The 16522-nt window shown below is 35.4% G+C and overlaps 1 protein-coding gene and 1 long non-coding RNA gene across 6 annotated transcripts in view; both read left to right on the top strand.

Annotated features, from left to right (window-relative positions):
- The first annotated feature begins 8749 nt into the window (after window positions 1-8749).
- On the top strand, window positions 8750-9415 carry LOC141398694 (uncharacterized). Its single transcript, XR_012411692.1, has 2 exons — window positions 8750-9001; window positions 9080-9415. It is a non-coding gene; the product is annotated as an uncharacterized lncRNA (long non-coding RNA).
- A 4241-nt stretch (window positions 9416-13656) lies between these two features.
- The window catches only part of cic (Putative transcription factor capicua), a 151679-nt gene continuing 148813 nt past the window's right edge, over window positions 13657-16522 (top strand). For 2 of the 5 annotated variants that reach the window (XM_073976214.1, XM_073976182.1), the window contains exons 1-2: window positions 13657-14064; window positions 15252-15651. The gene's annotated coding sequence lies outside the window, so the exon portion shown is untranslated. Of the gene's footprint in view, window positions 14322-15251; window positions 15652-16522 lie in introns of all 5 variants that reach the window. The other 3 variants (XM_073976190.1, XM_073976198.1, XM_073976205.1) reach the window with 3 other exon arrangements.

Genomic DNA, 16522 nt, shown 5'->3' with positions numbered 1-16522 from the left:
ATGACAACCAGATCAGGCCACTTGATTTATAAATACATGTTTTTGGTTCGAAAAGAAACAGTCCACACACTTTATCTATAACGTAACTGAAAATACTCCTGATAACCTCTCATAGTTGTGATTGTCTTGTGTGAAAATATTTTTATTTGTGTTTTCTTTTTTTTTTATATTAACCTAACCAGTAGTATCCTAATCTAATAAGAGTTTTATACAATAAGATTTTTTCTAAATTGACACTTGTGTAACGGAAACCTAACATAAAATAATTATAGTAAAATTTAGCATAGTTCTAATTTACCCTAGCTTTTCTTTATATTAATTCAAAAAAAAAAAATTAAAATCTCCTTTGAAAATAAAAACTAATGAGTGGATCGGCTGGTAAAAGGCATTTGAAAAGAAATAGATCTTTTGACTTGAATAGGACAGTAATTGTGTTGCCTAAACCGAAATATAAGAAAAAAGGACCTGAACCCATAATGGATAGCCCTAATGTCGATCCGACGGTCCGGGATCTCTCAGGTTCCATTACTAATCCTAATAGCGGCATTAATGCTCAACCGACTTCACAACCAACTAATACACATGAACTCAACCGACTTGTAAGAAGTATGGTCCATGATACCCTAAACCAATCACAGACAAGAATAGAGTCCATGGTACAGGGGACTGTCACTAAAGAAATGGAGAAAGTCTATAATATTATTGGGAAACTGAATGAGGCTATAGGAAGACTGTCTCCCAACGGACAAAACCCCCCACAAGTCCCACCTGTTCACCCACACCCTACCGTAGATCCGAGACCTCCATCTCCACCCCCAAGTACGGAAAGTAATCCAAGCGTAAGTCGTGCTCCTACAATTACACCGTCATTCATGAGTACTTATGGCTGGCAAGGTATAAAATTAGAACGTTTTGGCTTAAATTTCTCTGGCAGACCTAACACCCTGTCTGTAGAGGACTTTATATATCGTTTAGAACATTTCCAAAAACTTTATAATTTAGCATGGGAAGATATTCTGAAGGAGTTTCACGTTTTAGTTTCAGGACCGGCCAATGAATGGTTTTGGCTGGAACAAATGAATCGTAATATTTCTACTTGGGATTCTCTAAAATTTGCGTTGTGTGAAAGATTCAAAACAAAAAGAACATGCTTTGAGGAAATGAGGGATTTGTTAGAGCGAAAACAACAGCCCGGAGAATCCATTAATGCATTTTTTCATGACCTGAATTTGATGAGGGTAAAACTTGAAAGACCGGTGAAAGAACACGAAATGATTTCGCTGGCTAAGAAAAATTTAAGAAAAAATATTTCGGGAATAGTTTATTCTATGCCAGTAGGTTCACTGGAACAACTGAGGATAGAATGCCTTGAAATAGAAAAGACATTTTTCCGCCGCGAGTCAGTCCCAATAACAAATCCCAGCAACAACAGGCCAATTCGCGTGAACTGCGTACAGGATGATAATGATATTGAGGATTTTCAGAATTTTTATGAACCAGAGGGGGCAGTGGACGTCTCAGCAATTAATTCTCAATTAATATGCTGGAATTGCCAGACCCCTGGTCATGGATTTAGAGAGTGCATGTCTTCACAAAAAAATCAATTTTGCTTCAAATGTGGGAGGCCAAATACAATCACTCCTAAATGTGTTAATTGTCGTACGGGAAACTCGAGGAAGAGCGTGGTTGCCGCGGGGAACCGACGTTCGACCGAACAACCCGCCGACCCGACCGATCCTCAAATAAATTAGAAACTGATAAGAATGAAGAAATAGATTATTCCAAAATACGTCATTATTTGCCTCTGGAGGCCAGAAAGGAAAATTATAACCGAGTTAGGTCTCGAATTTTCCAAGGGCAAAATGAAAATAGCCTTAATGGCCAAGAATTCAACCTCCAATTGAGCAATATATCGAAAGTGTCAACCAAGAATAAACAAAAGATATTAAAACTAAGACAAAAGCATAAAGAAATTAAAATAATAAAAAAATCGGTGGTAGAAGCAATCGCGAGATGCCAACACAGAAAAGATCAAAGGCCATATGCCAATATTAAAATAGAAGGCAGAGAAATACGTGGTTTACTAGATTCTGGGGCCACGGTCAGTCTATTGGGAAGGAACTGCAGAGAGATAGTGGAAGATATAGGAGTTGAAGTAAAACACTATACGTCGAATGTTACTACAGCCTCAGGTCAACATCACCGCATATTAGGTACAGTGGAAGTAAACATTGAGTATGAAAATAAAATCGCCAAAATGTCTTTATATTTGTGTCCAGATTTGGAGCAGGATCTATATTTGGGTATAGATTTCTGGAAGATATTCGGGATTGCACCCGAAATCTTTCCTGTGGAAGAAATCAATTTAGATCTCCAGATGAAAATTCATGGAACGTCAACGAATGAAAACATAAATATGCATATTCTAACTGAGGAACAGCTAAGTAAACTGAACGAAGTCAAATATAAATTCCTGACATTTGAAAAGCATGGGTTGGGATGCACTAGGTTGGAAAAGCATAGTATAAAATTAGTAGAAGGTGCAAATCCCGTAAAGGACAAGCACTACCCCCTATCGCCCGCCGTACAGGATATAGTTTACAAGGAGATAGATCATATGCTCGCACTAAATGTTATAGAGGAAAGCGATTCTCCGTGGAGCAACCGCACAACCGTAGTAAGGAAACCGGGCAAAAATAGATTTTGCCTTGATGCGAGAAAACTCAACGCCCTAACTATAAAGGATGCCTATCCGTTACAAAATATTGACGGCATACTGAGTCGCATAGACCAAACGCATTATATCAGCAGTGTCGACCTGAAGTATGCGTTTTGGCAAATAGAACTTGAGGATGAAGCCAAACCATACACAGCCTTCACGGTACCAGGTCGACCGCTGTACCAATTCAGGGTAATGCCGTTTGGTCTATGCAACGCGGCGCAACGACTCTGCCGGTTAATGGACCGAGTAATTCCTGGGAAACTAAAGTCAAATGTTTTCATCTATTTAGATGATCTACTCATAATATCAGAAGACTTCGACAGCCACATAAGATTATTAAATGAAGTAGCGGAATGCTTACGAAAGGCCAACTTGACAATTGGTCTAAAGAAATCATTATTTTGTTTTCGAGAGTTGAAATACCTCGGATTCATCATTGGTAACGGATGCCTTAAAACGGATCCTGAAAAAGTAAGTGCGATACTCAAAATACCCGTACCAAAAAGTCCTAGGGAAGTCCGAAGCTTTCTGGGTACTGCCGGATGGTACCGACGTTTCATCCAGGACTTTGCTACCATATCCGCAGCTCTGACAGACACGTTAAGAAAAGGTCAGAAATTCACTATAACTCCCCAAGCCACTGAATCCTTCAAAAAGCTCAAGAAAGCGTTGACATCGGCACCAGTGCTTCGCCATCCAGACTTTCGAAGAGAATTTTTCATACAGTGCGATGCATCAGAATATGGGATTGGGGCAGTCCTATTCCAAAAGGATGACGATGGTGGTGAATACCCCATCGCATTCTATTCACAAAAACTGAATGCGAGTCAGAGAAACTATTCGGTAACCGAAAAAGAATGTTTGGCTGCGGTGTTAGCTGTGAAGAGATTTCGGCCATATGTGGAATTGATGAAATTTACCATCATTACCGATCATGCCAGCCTTAAGTGGCTGATGTCACTTAAGGATCTGAGTGGAAGGCTTGCCAGATGGTCGTTGCAGCTACAAGCATTCGATTTCTCAATTGAACACCGTAAAGGATCCGAGAACATCGTTGCGGATACCCTATCGAGAACACCAGTAGATTCTGATATAATGGTAGAAGAAATTGCAAATGATGATCTGCTAGACTTCGAGACCACCGCATTTGAAAGCGAGGATTATGTAGAGTTACGTGAGACGATAAAAGAAAACCAAGAACGGCTACCGGATTTAAAAGTAGACAATGAAAAAATTTTCATAAGAATAAAACATTTCGATGAGGTGACGACAGAATTTGAGTGGAAGTTATGGATACCGCAGGAAATTGCGTATGCCATGATCGAAAAGGCCCATAATTATACACAATCGGTGCACGATGGCATTAATAAAACTTTAAATCGGCTAAAGACGTACTATTATTGGCCCAATATGGTTTCCCAGGTGAGGAATTATGTGACCAACTGTCAAATATGTAAAGAGACCAAGTCATCTAATCAGATTATGCGACCTAGGATGGGAAACGAGGTGATAACAGAACGGCCATTCCAAAAACTTTATATAGATTTTCTTGGGAAGTATCCAAGATCTAAAAAAGGCAACTCCTACATCTTCATAGTAATGGATCATCTTACTAAATTTATATTCCTGCACGCTATGAAAGATGCTACCGCGAAAAACGTTGTGAAATTTCTGGAATCCCAAGTATTCCACCTGTTCGGGGTCCCAGAAATAATTCACAGCGACAACGGTAAACAATTTGTTTCAAAGATATTCGAAGACATGATAAAAAGCTACAAGATAAATCATATAACCACAGCTTACTATTCTCCACAATCTAATGCGGTAGAGAGAGTAAACCAATCCGTACTGGCGGCGATAAGAACGTATGTCGAAAATGATCACCGCGATTGGGATCTGTATCTTCCCGAAATAGAAACGGCCCTTCGAACTTCAGTGCACTCAGCCACAGGCGTCAACCCATTCTTCGCACTATTTGGACACAATATGTTCACTAACGGGACAGATTATAAACTTGCGAAAAAGCTTCAGTCCCTGACAGACCATAATATAGAACAATTAAATAAAACCGAAAGGTTGGAATTGTTAAGAGAAAAGATTAAGAGTAACCTACATCAGGCGTATGAATCAAGCGCAAAGAGATACAACTGTAGATCAAGAAATGTTAACTTTAGGCCCGGTCAGGAAGTTTACCGCAGGAATCATATCCTATCCAATTTCAAGAATAACATAAATGCAAAATTTTGCAAGAAATTTTTAAAATGCAGGATAGTCCGACCCATCGGAAACAGTATGTACGAACTAGAAACGCTGCAAGGGAAATCCCTTGGTAACTTCCATGTTAAAGACATTAAAGCATAAAAAGATGCAACTAATCTGTGATATTACAACTCAAGCGCAATATAGAATAAAAGTATACGTCCATATTTTTTTCATGTTGTGCTTGTTGTAATTATACTAGAGATTGTTGTCTCAATTTATTATTTTTTTTATGCAATAGATATACGTTTTGAAACGAATGTGCAATATCAGAATCTGTGATACATGATACCTTAGTGCAATATAGATTTAATAAATTAGATTGTGATGTCCCAATTTATTAATCTAAGTTACATTTTAAGGATTCATGTACCCAGAGGCATTGATTTTTCGTTTACAATAGTATAACTTAAGCATGGAAAATGGTTAATAGCCCGGCTGAATGAGACTACAGGGTGTGGGAGTTCCCCACGTTGGGACTAGAACGTATGAAATGGCAATACCGAAAATCTATAATAAATCATAAAAGCCTATTTCAGGCAAAAGCCACCATCTCCAATATATTTAAAGCACAAAAAAAAAAAAAAAAAAAAAACTGTAAACCTGCGTTGGTTATAACTCGACACAATCATAAAAGGGTTCCTTTATTTTTCAATGTAACAACTTCATCACTGAATTGGTTTGAAAGCCATATGAAAATAGATGATAGTAAACATAGTAGTAACTACTACAACTGGAGTCTGTAAATCGGAATAATTTTCCTTGATAGTGTTTGGTTCATAAAAATCTCCAATCCCGGCACGAAAATATGAAAACCGCATAATATTTTAATTGCGATATAAAAAAAAAAAACCGATACGATATCTATTATACGCGAATCAAAATAATTAATCCCGATATCAAAACCCGATAAAAATTTGCTGAAAGAAATATATATATTAAATATGTAATGACATAATAAAATATAACAATATAATAAGAATATAATATAAAACACAACCAAATAAAAATTTTATATAAAAGATTTAAACAAATACCCCCTGTAAACCATCATGCAATAAATCAATGACAATAAATATTTAGGATATCATCCACTATGGCAATAAAACCCATTTTCCACATGAAATTAATTTCTTTGTAATATTTCCCATTGATATTTAAATTTGGTTTCTCAGTCATCTTATTAGGTGGCATTTTTCTTGGTCTCATCCGCTGGAATTTCATTTGATTTTCCAATCATACTTTAATATGAAATAGTTATTTCTTAATATCATCCACTGATATTTCAAATTGCCGCTAATAACTTTTCACATGCGATATTTAAATGTTTTAAATATAATCCTTTTATATCCCCCTTAATATCCCAACTTTTTTATTATGGAATTTTTTTTTTTTTTATTTTTCCAAGTAGTATTTCATGGGGTTTACCAAACAACTTTCAACATAAAATAATTTTTAATATCATCCACTGACATTGCAAATTGCCGCTAATAACTTTCCACATGAGATTAATATGTTTTAAATATAATCTATTTATTTGTTCTTTGGTTGATCAACAATCTTTCATTATGGCATTAATTTTTATTTATTTCACCGAATAGTATTTCATTTGTGTTTCTCAATCAGCTTTCATTAAAAATAAAATATTTTTTTTATACCACCCACGTAGACTTAATCTGCCTCAAATTCCCACACAAAGTTGAAATTATTAAATATTATCCACTGATATACACATTTGTATCCCATGCGATAAAAAAAAAATTTAGATTTCACACTGATATGTATCATGAGTATACGAAGTAAATTTGCATAAAAATATTTATCGCATGCGACAATACACAATGAAGCAATGGATGGTCAACCACCTTCAACACGTAATTATATGTAACACTAAACAGCTGCAACATATGGGTTGTAATTCTGACGGCTATTAATGTAACACAGGCAAAAATAAGCGCTCACTATTACTGCACAGATTTCATAAGGTAAACAAAAGGTTCTTCATGCCACAAAATCACTAAATGTCCTATCGCATTCACTTTGTTTTTTTTTTTTTCTTCACACAAACAAATAACCCACAAGAAATCATGCAAACTCACCCTTATTGTGGCTGCAACATATCCCACGACGATTCGACATTTTTTTGCAATAATTGTATTCGCCAGCTTTTACAGGTATTAAACACTGAACACACTCAGGATGGTATTTAACAGTCTATGGACGTTATTTGGAGTTCACTGATTGATGCCCACACTTGGTATTTTTAATTTCTTGCCTGCCATTACATCCATTTTTGATGTAAACAACCTCACACCATATCCCTTTCTTCTTATTCGTTTCACATTTGTTTTTATTTTTCATGGACTGCCACTCTAACATTTTTTATCTGACCAATATTACATAGCTCGTCCAAACACAAACCAATTGGCTTATCCAGCATACAAAGATTTTATTTTCTTGACCAGTCATTGTGCTCAGCCACATACATACATGCAGCATACATTCACAATGTCGACAAAAATTTGAGATGATGTGAATCTACCTAGAAAAGAAAAAAAGAAACAATTGTCAGTAAATCAAATAAGTATGTATGCCATGTTTGTTCAATAAACAAATGAATAATGAATAATTAAATTACCTGCGGAAAAGTCTGATTAGAGTGGACTGCGTATTTGACATTCCAAAATTGATGTAAATTCCAAATGGTAGACACAGGTAGGCAAGTATTGCATCGATGGGCAATTGGTGGCACAAAAACAACTGCAGGTTGATTGAATGTACATGTTTGTAGGCAGAAATCTTCCAAGCCTTGAACACAATTCGACTCACAACTGACAGATTATAAAATGTATTTCAGAACATCACTAATGGTATGGGTTGTTGTTGGTACCAGTTGCAAAAAAACATGAAAGAATTCCAAAGAGCTGTAATGAAGAGAAAGAAGTAAGAATGAGCAAATAATAAAAAAGGAGAATGGGTGAAAAGGGAGAAGGAGAAAACGCATTACCTGTTTGGGTGTATGTATTTGAGTGGTGCGATTCTGTTGATGAATGAGGAGTTATGCATGTGTGTGGATGGTTGGTTGACAAACTGGTTTACCAACGGCGTCGTATTAGAACACACACACACACTAATGTACGATATATGCCGGCACCGCAAACACAATGAATTGACAAGGGTTTTTTCAATGAAGATGACTAGCGTGGGTACACACATACGTATGTACACATGAGACTCCCAAGACAATGCACGCTATTAATTAACCTTTTTCTGGAAATTAAATAAGAAACACTTTTTAATTCCATGTTTTATGTCGATCAGAATGCAATATTAAACTCTTACCTTTATCCAAATTTGCAAATGTTCCTTGTGTAGAATCACGTAGAAAATTCCGCGTGGAAAATTTCATTTAATTTGGCAAAATTATCTCACTTTTTAATTAATTATTATTTAACTCTACGGAGATTATTTACAACACACGCACATCGCCACTTTCTTCGAAATTGCTTGAAATTGGCGAAGTTTTGTTGCATGTGTTTCTGAGGCAGAGTTAATTTTTGGAAAAAAATTGCCTGTGGTTTTGCGCGACGCCGAATCAGGAGAGAACCGGATACACAGGGCGGCCGTTTAAAATTGTAGAAAAAGTGATGCCCGTATCAGGGATGATTTTCAACAGGGCCATTCTTGAACAAAGCCGTATAGCAAATACAACCCTGATAATACCATAGGGTTTAGAGGACAGCTGGTGAAAACCAAATAAATAAATGTCGGAAAATTGTGGGAAAATTACAGAAAATAGGAAAAATGGTGGAATAGCGTCGTTGGCGGGGGTATTTAAGCGAAGGAATGGAAGAAAAACGCCATTACTAATAAGTGGTGTGCTTCAAGGGGCGGTTAACTTTCGTCCTAATAACCTTCCGAAATAAAAAGACAAATAAATTTCAAAGTGTTTTTTTTTATTGTCGCCGAAGTAACTTTATTGTGATTTTTACATACGGTTGGAGTGTAAAAAAACAAGATGTGAGTTGGTTTTAAAAGTTGGGAAAAAAAAATTTTAAATAATTTACAGAGTGTTTTGTGTTTCGTGTTTTTTTAAAGATTACACTAAATCAGCTAAAAATCGGAATACAAAATACTAAGAGGGCTGGTGCCAAGGAGGGAGTTCTATAACGAGGGTTGTGAAGTCTTCCAGGTTACATATCAGCCGGAGGCCGTAGCCCCGAGAACCGCCACTTTTTCCCTATAAAGACAAAAATTGAAAAAAAATAAGTTTCCAGGAAACAAGGTAACAAGTCAAAAATTATCAATACGTACCAAGAATTAAATATCCCCCACGATCCGAGCAAATTGACTGCTGTTTCCATTATATGTATGGACTGGAATGTCCATCGAGTTTTTTGAAGCCACCCTGAAAATAATATAAAAAGATAAAAATTAATGATTAAAAAAATATAATTAACAGAATTAACATCACTAAATAATGACCAAAAAACTGCAAAGATAAAAACCATTTATTTGATTTTCCATAAATACCAGATTTTATAATAATTGATTTAACATATGTTTAGATTATAAGAAAAATCGTGTTGTCCGTAGTTAGTATGACTAGTGTTTAAGTTTCGTTTGTGAGGATTAGTAATGCCCAGTTTGAATGTTTGAACAAGTGTGAGATAGGGTTACCTTCGCATAAATCTAGATTGTTGTTTTGGTACATATTCGGGACATGAAATCGAGATGTCCAAATTCTATCTAAGCGAGCTCATTTAGGAAGAAGTGTTTTGAGTAGAAAAAGGATGCGTCACAATTGGCATCAAATCTAGTAGTAAAGGAAGGCAATCTTTTTTAGTGACTCACGTAAATAAATTTAATTATCGGGTATTAATAGTCCCAGGAATATCTCCTAATTTGTTAGTGTTAAGAAAAATGATAATGTCAATAAATTGTTTTTCTGTATGAATGTTAAGATGAATATGTTGTGTTAAATCTGTTTGTAAGAGAGGAAATCAGGCGTATGTTAGGTTGAGGTAAGTGTGTGTGGAAATCGGGGCCCTTTTAAAATTTCTAGTAAATTGATATGGACTAAAGGGTCAAGGATGGGCGGGCATAGTGGGGGAGAATAACAAAACCAAGCTCCTTTGTCATAGGTGTATGTTGTGTAGTGTTTGTTTTGTTTGTGTGTTTGTTTAAAGATCCATTTTTTCACGATTGGAACATTCCCTAGGTTTGATGGTGGCAGGGTTAAAAATCCCCCCTGAATTGCGCTCCTTCCTGAGCTAGACGGAACCCCACCATGATGCCGCATAGGCCAGAATGTAACAAGGTGATACATTAATACCAACTGATGTCTTCATTTGCTGTCAAAACATATTTTTAGTCAAAAATAAATAACAAATATTTCGCTTTCATAAAGAATATCTGTGTACAACATCTTCATTTAAGCTTCTCGAAGAATATTTTACCGTTTTCTCATGGTACAATTACTTAGGTAGAAACATCGGCGAATTGCTACAACAAAGCAACTTTTTTTGTAATGTAAACTGTCAAATTATTCGCCAAATGGTTTCTTGTTGTCTCTTTTTATCGCTTGTGTTTGTACAGTGAAGTGAACACATGCTATCTCTTACTTACCGAATCATATGGTTTTTTGTTTTGATTTTTCATAGCGAATTCCTAGTTTTTTGACGTTTTAGATTCGAACAGCTGGGCTGAGGCATCTACCTAAGTAATTGTACCATGCGTTTTCTTCCTCCTTTTGTAGATATTTCGCGCAAAAAATTCAGACAGCAAATGAAGACTAGGGTCTGAATTCGCCTCAATTCGCCTTTTGGATCACCTTGTTAAATTCGCCTTGGTTTATACATGACAGGACAGTTGAGTTCATGTATTGATTGCCAAAAACCCAAAACTTGCCTGTGTGACGTAAGCGTCCAGACAACTGCAAAAACAGTTGTAAAATTATGAATAAAAATCATCGATTTTTTTTTTTGTTTTCCGTTAACATATTATGTTTCTCTTTCTGTTCATGTTCTTTTGTTTTCAACACATTTCAATTATCGTCTGACATATTTTTTTCCAAAAATTTCAAAAATTTGTTAACCTTATGCTTTGTTTACATTTACGAAATCCACTCGATTTCAACTGTCAATTCCAGTGGTTAAACGTCAAATGAAATCTAATGGATTTCAGATAAGATTTCATTTGACGTTTGAGCAATGGAATTGACAGTTGAAATCGAGTGGATTTCGTAAATGTAAACCTAGCATTACTGTTTCTGAAAATATGATGGACAGCTGGGAGACAGCCAGAGTACGTAAAATACTTTAAATAACATTTCCAATCGTTTCGTTTCGTATTTTCCATAGGAACAATACAAAACGAAACATAACCCTCGTTGGCCGAGCTCGCTGTTTAGTTTTGTTTTGTTTATATTCGTGAGTGCGAACAAAACGAAAAGCGAAAAGTACTCAACTCCACAAGAGCAGATAGAAAACGGAATAGTACTAAACACATGTGAATAAATCAAAAATGTTTGGTGGTTGATAAAATTCACTGTGGTATGCTCATTGGTGGTTGATAAAATTCACTGGTATGCTGATGCTATCTTATAGGGTTGTTAAAGGGCTGTTTACACCATCTATGAATGTCATATGAGCTGTAATTTCTTTCACCCATTCGACATTCTCTATGTTTGTCAAAATTGACGTCATACGTACAACATTCAATTTGTGCGTTCATACCTACAAGTGTTATTTTCGTATGACTTAACCTATAAATATAAAAACAGCTGTTTTTTTTTTCATTGTTTACATTTATTGTTGAGTTGCAAATTTGCGCAAATTTTAATTTTGGTTGAAGGAAAATGAATATCTAGCATGTTTGTTGTGGTATAATAGGCTTTTGGGGTTATAGAGGCATTTATGTTTTTGGCACAAAGCAATAACTTCCAAGACAGCTTCTTTCGACCAATCGATCTGAAAATAACATTATAAACACCATTTATATACTTTTCTAAATATTTAAATATACATAACTCTCCATTTTCTTTTTTAAAAGATGTTGTTTTTCAATTTTTTTTTTTTTGAGAATGCCAGAAAACGGCTAATTAATTTGTGTTTACATACGAGAATGCCGTATCAAATAGAGCGCCCCCTAAATGAAAAATTTACATATGAGTTGCCAAATCATTTTGATAGATGAAAATTTTCATAGTGGTCACACTATGTGTACAACATTGGCAGGTAGAAAATTTGACATCTCATACGACATTGATAGATGGTGTAAACAGCCCTTAAGCAATCACATGTGTGTGTGTCTGAGTGTGTCATTGACAATACGCACGGCAAACGTTTCCCAAAAATACTTCTTGTTTCGGTGGTGAATGAAACAACTCGGCAAAGCATAACCCAAGTTACATTTCACCAATCGTACGGTTTCCATCATGGTTTAATTAAAAAGGTTAGCCAGAGCTTTATGTCAATTTAAATTTTTTTCATTCGAGTATGCCTAAAACTTCAAAACAATTTAAACAAACTGTGTATGTGTGTGTGGTGTTTGAATAATATGCCAAACAATTTCAAAAACAATCGAATTCAATGATTTTTAAAATTGTTTTTAGACTATTTGTATGGAAGAAATTGGTGAGATTTGCATTGAAACAATCAGTTTATCATATTCACAACTCGATTATGTGGAAAAAACTTAACTCTTCATTCATTTTTCGCGTTTTTTATAAAATGCTCAAAAAATGCATTGTAAACAAACCCACTTGTTGCTTTTATTTTGAAGTTTTAGGAATTCAAGAAAACCAAGGGTTCTATAGATTTTTTTCATTTAAATCTACCTCTTTACTTATACCATGGTTTCCATATTTTTACGTTGAAAAGTTTGTGTTTTTGTTTTGGTTGTGAGAATGAAACGATTCAGAGAAGCTGAAAAATTTGTGGCTTTGTGTGATTGGTACGGGAATCGTTTTGTTTGTTTCCGTTCATTGGAGACAGCCGACTAATGTATGTATGTGTTAGTAAATCAGAGTTGTATTTGAAGACAAATTGTCTGGTGTAAACAACTAGTTATAAGCATGGAAGGACAGATAACAAACAATACTACATATAACAAAATGCAGAAAAACCCACCAAAATTTGTGAAAATATCAGATTTTTACGTCAATTTTTGCAACCATTTTTTGTGGCGTTTAAACGACCAGTGGCTTTATGTGGGTTATTAAAATGTACAATTTAAAGAAAAATATTTAGCTACGCGACTCAACTCAACTTGCTCCAACCAAATTTACAAAAAAAGTAAAAACACAGTTGACTTCTACCTTCTATAAATGTACCTTGACTTAAAAGGCCTTTGCACATACGGCGCGTTGAGCGTTGCGTTACAACAACCACATGAAAAATTCAAGAACAAACTTGGCATCACTAACACATTTTTCATATGGTTGTTGCTTTCAACGCGCAACGCGTCGCACAACGGACCGTATGTGCCGCGGCCTGAAGGGTTAATTATGAACAGTTTTACGTTCATTGAAATACGTCCGGCTCTCATACGTTACGCTTCAATTTAAATCGGTCTATCAGTTGCATAAAAAACGATGTGGCAACTCTGTAACCCATTCCGTCAAGAAAAGAGAGAAAATGAAGGAAACGGGAGAAAAATGACAGCTAAAAATCATGGCTAAATAAAATAGATTGTTCTCAACAATCGCTCGAAACGGATTGAAAAATGCGGACGGAAGAAACACACAAAAAATAAATACAAGAAAAACAAAAAGCAAACAATAAGAAAAAATCCAACAGTGTGTAGAGTAAAACAATTTACAAGAAAATCAAGCAAAAAAATAAGCGAATTTTTCAGAAAAAATAAAACAGAAACAAATTGTTGCCAATTTACATACTTACAAAATAAAAGTAAAAAAGCTAAAGTGTGTGTATTATAGTATATTGAAAGAAGAAGATAGAAGAAAAAATATGTAAAAAAGCTGCTACTACCTATCAAAGAAATCCAATTGAAAATCACTGAATCCTTTACTAAGAAGAAGAAGAAGCAAGAAGTGTTTTTTTCTTCTGTGTGGTATAAGAGTGAGTTTTTTCTCGTTCATCTTACATATAAAAATGTAAAAAGAAAAATATATAAACAAGTGAGTGTGTGTTGTGTGGCGAGGCGATGCGTGAGTTTATTGAAAACGGAAAAAAATAATATAAACGTTGAGATTTGTATTTTACGTCGAAGAAATTATGGAAAAACTGATGCGACTATTAATTTTCATGTGAAAAGAAAACTATTTAGATTTTGTGTGAGGGGTAGTCGGCTAAAAAAAACAACGATTCTAGAAAACGTAAGCGAAAAATTTTTGTTGTTGGATAGCTATTCCACCAGTTGTTGAAGGGGGAGTGAGAGAGAGAATGTGGGTGTTTGCCTATAACAAATGCCGCACAAATTTTGTTTGTGGTTATGGCAAGCGAGCGGACATTCATCAGTGGGTGGTTGGGGGGTAAAATTTGACTGGATTGTATTTTGGAAACAACATTTTGCTCACTTCATTTTTCTTGAATGAATGAATGAAAATGTTCTCGACCAGCCAGGCAACCAAACAACCTACGAGACTCGCAGGCAATACAAAAAGCTTCATTATGGGGCTTTTGTTGTTGTTTTGTATTTCTCATTCTGGCCTTTGTAGTTGTTTTTGTTGGGAGTAAGCTCCTCTATACACCTAGCAATGTGTATATACATTTTTTCCCATATATATGCGATACATCCCCACATGCATATATAGGTGTTTATATATAAATATGTAAGTATATGTATGCTGTATTTTAGTAAGAATAATGCCGAAAAGAGCCTGCATTAGGGGCTCCATTGTACTTGCATGCATATTCAAACTCTATTTTGTTCCTTTTCCCTTTGAAATTACCTGTGCTTTTGGGTCTTGTTCTCTCGGTATAACTAAATCGCGCTCTCTACCTCTCTTTCGTTGGGGATTTGTTTCCCCAACACATTACACATACGTCAATAATGGCCATGTTGTCGTTGAACGACGTTATTGTATGACAATGCTGCCGCCGCCGCTGCCACCCACCCTCGACTCTGGGCTCCACACACATCATCATCATCGTTAACGTACAACAACAACGACGACAAGTATAACCCAACAACATACACTCGCGCAATTCCTCCTCGTCGTTCGTTCATACATTCGTTTCTCGTAGTCGGTCGCCGCGGCTTGTCAAATAAATTTTATTTAATTTCTGTTTTTCACATTTCTCAGTACAAATGCATTTTGTGGATATTCAATAAGAAATTTGCAAAAATTGCAATTTTCATTTAACGAGCAAACGGAAAATGGAATAATTACGAAAAAAAGCAAGAAACCAAAAATTGTGTAATAACAAATCGCATAAGAAAGAAGAATTAAAAAAGAAGGAAGAAGTTTCAAAGTGATGCTGTTGTATTCTTTTCAAGAAGATGATGAAAAAATAAAGAAAAAATTGTGTATTTAACATAAAAAACACGAAAGAAGAGTGTAAATTAAGCAGAAGAAAAAGAGAAAAATAAAATAAACAACAAAAACACTCACTGGTATATTGGAGTTAAGCTGGCCGATCGCAGATCTGCTGCATAATAATATCTTTAATAAACATTTAAACCAAATTCCCGGAAAAAAGAAGGTAAGTGAATTTTTTTTTACAAAAACAGATTAAGTAACAATTATTAGAATAAATTTTCTTTTGTAGTTTTTTTGCAAAAAGTTTCCACAAGGGTTACCATTGATAAGCAACAAAAAATTTGCAGCCAATTTGGCTCTTGTCTTTCTTATTGTAAACAACTAAGCGGCACACTTTAGTACTTAACGCCTAGCTCCCCCTCCACTCCCTTCTTTGACCATTTAAAAGTACCATTCATTTATGTTTTGATTTTGTGGCATGGCAACCCTGGCATCTAGTCAGACAAATTGTCAGAATTTTATATATTTTCTGCTGTTTTTTTTCTCGTTGAAGCTTTGTGTGTTTGTGTATATATTTTTCATTCATATACACGCACACCGTCGTGAAACGTCAGTCAAGTCAACCAGCCAGCAAGCAAACAGCCTCTTGCTGGCGTTGGTTTTGCCTGATTGTTTTTAGTTGTTTTATTTTTCCTTCTCGTCTTATTGATGGCTCGCTGGTGTGTGTGTTTGTTAAGTTTTGTATATATTTGTTGTTTTTGCTGGGTTTTTAGAGTACCAGCCCTCCACTCACTTGGTAACACCACTTGTCGTCTCACCACCTCACTCGGCATTTTTATGCATCGTCGTCTTGTGTCGTTGACGGCGGCGGCAAACAACTTGGCAGACAAACGTACAAATACGGCAAAGGGCAGCACTAAAATAAATGATATTTGTATAAATAATAATCAAAGTGTTGAATATGTAAAATTTGTTTTATTTCTTCTCAATAGGGATTTGATTGATTTTCCTCCATAGTTTTCTTTTGATTTTGACAAACAAAACATAATCACTCTGTCATTGTGATTCGACTTACTCCTCTACTACTCTCCATT

Source organism: Musca autumnalis, unplaced genomic scaffold (genome assembly GCF_047663935.1).
Source record: "Musca autumnalis isolate F117 unplaced genomic scaffold, ASM4766393v1 scaffold_1, whole genome shotgun sequence".
NCBI classification, from domain to species: Eukaryota; Metazoa; Arthropoda; class Insecta; order Diptera; family Muscidae; genus Musca; species Musca autumnalis.
Note: the sequence above shows the minus strand (reverse complement) of the source record. Positions and strands in the feature narration are given on the sequence as shown.